Source organism: Nerophis lumbriciformis, linkage group LG29, assembly GCF_033978685.3.
Source record: "Nerophis lumbriciformis linkage group LG29, RoL_Nlum_v2.1, whole genome shotgun sequence".
Classification (NCBI taxonomy): domain Eukaryota; kingdom Metazoa; phylum Chordata; class Actinopteri; order Syngnathiformes; family Syngnathidae; genus Nerophis; species Nerophis lumbriciformis.
This window is the reverse complement of record NC_084576.2, coordinates 8,175,240-8,180,000: the sequence shown is the minus strand read 5'-3', so window position 1 is coordinate 8,180,000 and position 4,761 is coordinate 8,175,240.

The following is a 4,761-nucleotide window of genomic DNA, read 5'->3' as shown; positions in this document are numbered from 1 at the left end:
GAGCTAGAAATGAGACTGTGTGTGTTATTGTGGTGCATTCACTGACACGCTGTACACTTCACTTTCCACCAACGTGTGTTTCATGGAGCTAGAAGGGAGACTGTGTGTGTTATTGTGGTGCATTCACTGACACGCTGTACACTTCATTCTCCACCAACGTGTGTTTCATGGAGCAAGAAGTGAGACCGTGTGTGTTATTGTGGTGCGTTCACTGACACTCTGTAAACTTCACATCTCCACCAACGTGTGTTTCATGGAGCTAGAAGTTAGACCGTGTGTGTTATTGTGGTGTGTTCACAGACACGCTGTAAACTTCACTCTCCACCAACGTGTGTTTCATGGAGCTCGAAGTGAGACCGTGTGTGTTATTGTGGTGTGTTCACAGACACGCTGTTCACTTCACTTTCCACCAACGTGTGTTTCATGGAGCTAGAAGTGAGACCGTGTGTGTTATTGTGGTGCGTTCACTGGCACTCTGTACACTTCACTTTCCACCGTGTGGTTCATGGCGCTTCAATTGAGGCTTTGTCTATTGTTGTGGTGCATTCACTGACGCTCTGTAAACTTCACTTTCTACCAACGTGCGTTTCATGGAGCTCCAAGTGAGACTGTGTGTGTTATTGTGGTGCGTTCACTGACACTCTGTACACTTCACTTTCTACCCACGTGTGTTTCATGGAGGTCGAAGGAAGACTGTGTTAATGTGGTGCGTTCACTGACACTCTGTAAACTTGACTTTCCACCAACGTATGTTTTATGGAGCTCGAAGTAAGACCGTGTGTTATTGTGGTGCGTTCACTGACACGCTGTAAACTTCACTTTCTACCAACATGTGTTTCATGGAGCTCCAAGTGAGACTGTGTGTTTTATTGTGGTGTTTTCACTGACTTTATGTACACTTCACTTTCTACCAACTTGTGTTTGATAGAGCTCCAATTGAGGTCTTGTCTATTGTTCAGTGTTGTGTTAGTTACTGAATACCAGTAACTAATTACAGTTACTAGTTACTTTATTTCAAAAGTAACTCAGTTACTAACTCAGTTACTTACACCAAAAAGTAATGCGTTGCTGTGAAAAGTAACTATTTAGTTACTTCTTTTTTTCCCCCCTTTTTTTTTAAGGCTCCCATTAATGCCCTTTTAGCCTTCATTTCAGTACTGTTATTGCACTGGTGAATAATACAATCTGTTGATCAACTTGACATGCATTTGCATCACTGAACTCTGCTAAGCAATGTGGTCTACATACAACACACAAAGACAAAGATATGTTTCAAAGGGCCAATTTATTTCAGGCCAGAACAAATTGACAAAACTATTTTAAATAGCTGCAACATAATGGCACTTTAATTTTAACTTTAAGTAGATAGGATCTTTGATCCAAGACACAACTTACATTTAACTAAAATGTTATTTTTTTTGTGCTCGACAAAAGAAAAGTATTGAGAATGTCTCCATGTTAAGAAACTCGACTTCTGGCTTCACCATGATGTCTTGTTAGTTGTTATGAGAGTAGCGTATGTGTGTGTGTGTGTGTGGCCCTTTAAGATATGACAGCATGTGAGGTGAGTGACGTCATTGAGTGAGTGGGCGAGAGAGGTGAGGGAACGGCGACAGTGAGTGCGTGCAGGTGCTCTAGCTTGGTGGGTGGCTGCGTCCAATAAAGTCACAAAGTTGCAACAAAACGCCGGCCTCGTCATTCACCCTCAGCTGTAAAGACCCACTTCCGGGTAAAGTGAAGGTTGTTAGCCCCGAAGTACATAGGCCCTGGAGGAACATCTCCCCTGCGCCCCTCAACTACGGTATGGGAGTGCCCCCGCTCCCACCCACACAAAGCACGCCTTTTCTTTTCCACCGCAGTGCTCCAATAAAACACACTCAGATCTTCTGTTTCTAGCTGCTACTACATAAAAAATAACGTAAAATAACGCAGTGACGCATCATGAAGTAACGGTAACTGAGTTACTGAATATAAAAAATAACGCGTTAGATTACTAGTTACCACCGAAACTAACGGCGTTACTGTAACGCTAACGCGTTAGTCCCAACACTGCTATTGTTGTTTTGTGTTCACTGACTCTCTGTACACATCAATAAATCAAAACAAGAACCGTGTGTTTCATCGACCTAGAAGTGAGACCATGTCTATTGTTGTGTTTGTGTTCATTGACACTCTGTAAACTTCACATTTCACCAACGTGTGTTTCATGGAGCTTGAAGTGAGACTGTGTGTGTTATTGTGGTGTGTTCACTGACATTCTGTAAACTTCACTCTCCACCAACGTGTGTTTCATGGAGCTCGAAGTGAGACCGTGTGTGTTATTGTGGGGTGTTCACTGACATTCTGTAAACTTCACTCTCCACCAACGTGTGTTTCATGGAGCTCCAAGTGAGACCGTGAGTGTTATTGTGGTGCGTTCACTGACACTCTGGCACACTTCACTTTCCACCGTGTGGTCCATGGCGCTTCAATTGAGGCTTTGTCTATTGTTGTGGTGCGTTCACTGACACTCTGTAAACTTCACATTTCACCAACGTGTGTTTCATGGAGCTCCAAGTGAAACTGTGTGTGTTATTATGGTGCGTTCACTGACACTTTGTATACTTCAATTTCTACCAACGTGTGTTTTATGGAGCTCCAAGTGAGACTGTGTGTGTTATTGTGGTGCGTTCACTGACCCTTTGTATACTTCAATTTCTACCAACGTATGTTTTATGGAGCTCCAAGTGAGACTGTGTGTGTTATTGTGGTGCGTTCACTGAGACTTTGTATACTTCACTTTTTACCAACGTCTGTTTCATGGAGCTAGAGGTGAGGCCTTGTGTGTTATTGTGGTGCATTCACTGACACTCTGTATACTTCACTTTCCACCAACGTGGGACCGTGTGTAAAATAAATAGGGAGGGTGTGTAACAACCTTGAACATGGCGTCAATGAAGTCATGAAACCTTCTGCTTGTTTAAGCTGAAGTCTTGGGAATAACTTCCTGCCATTGAAGTCCGAGCAGGGCGGGATCTAGTCTGTGAATATCTATGTGATGATGTCACATCCTCACTGCAGTCACTCCTGACATTGACCTTCCAACAACGCCAGCGTTTTAGTCGTTCCCTGAGCAGGCTCTAAAACATGTTCTACTCTGGCTTCAGTAGTACTCAGTATTCATAATACTACCTCAGTACTTTATTTGAGACTCACTTATATACTTTACTTGGTAAATACAACCGTTTTAGACCAGTTGACCTGCCGCTTCTCTCTGCTCAGGGTACCCCTGGTAGCCATGGTTACCTGTCTGGATGTTCTATAAAGTATTTGAGAGGTAGTAGTGTGGATGGTGTCCTATAAAAGTGTTATATTAGTGAAGTACCAGAAGGTATATCAAAGTATTTGTGTGTGTTGGCACATCAGGACCAGGAGGTGGACCAAAGGACTTTTGAGTTTCCTGGTTTTTGCTTGAGGTCCCTGCAGCCTGTCTGACAGGAAATAAAAGTTTTTATTGGCTGCAGGTAAACAAAGTAGTTTTATTATCGGCACTTCCTTCTATTGTCTTGCATATCAGCAAGAATATTAGAAAGTACAGCACGCGTACTTGATACGTGATAAGAATATTAGAAAGTGTATAAATGATAACAATGAGATACGACACAGCACATAAAACTGTCACTAATATTAATGTTGATATAAAAAGTTTTATATTTTCTTGCTTTGACATGGAAAGAATAAAAATGTAAAAACAAAGTGCAACAAGGAAATAGTAATTTTAATGTAGTGACTAAGTATTTGGACTATTAGGCTAAAATAAAATGTGCCATGTCATACTTAAAGTAACAAATAAATGTGCTTTGTGCATACTTTATAGTATTCATTTTTATACTATTTTAAATATATCTATATGTACTACATATATTTATACTATATATTTGGATACTATTTACTATTTGTTTATACATAATATACTATATATATATTGTATACCATATATTTTATACTATACACCATATATTTATTTTACAATTTACTATATGTTTATACACCAAATACTATATATTTTATACTATATCCAAACATTTGTATACTATATACCATATGTTACGGCTACTCTTGCATTCAAAAAAGTTCGAAAAAATAAGAATAAAGTAATGCAGAGTAGTCCTGAGGAGGAGGTGTTTGACTCACTAAATTCCTTAATAAGCACTCGCGGAGATATGTCGAGATTCCAAATGATCATAATTTATTTTCACAAACAAAAAATATTCTCTGTGGTTGACTTCAACATAATCAAAATAACTTATTTAGCGGTAAACAAACTGTTTCACTCCTCACTCCTTGAACATGATAGACAGACAAAGCGCACCCAGCTGTCCTGTCTTCTTAATTATAGGAGGAGGAAGTGGCTCACCAGTAGGAGCGTGAGCAGCTGAAAACAATCAGTCAATCACCATGAAATCTAAAACATCCAATAATTCATCAACATCATTATTGGCATTATTTGATTTCATTGTCAAAACAATTAATAAATAAATAATATAGATAGGCTCCAACACCATATATTTTATACTATAAACAATATATTTTTTATACAATGTACTATATGTTTTACACTATATTCTATATATTTTTAAACTATAACCTATATATTTTTATACTTCATAAATGTATGTAAATATGTATTTTTTTTACTGTATACTATATATTTTATACGATAGACCAAATATTTTTATACTATAAACTATATATTTTTATACAATTTACTATATGTTTTTG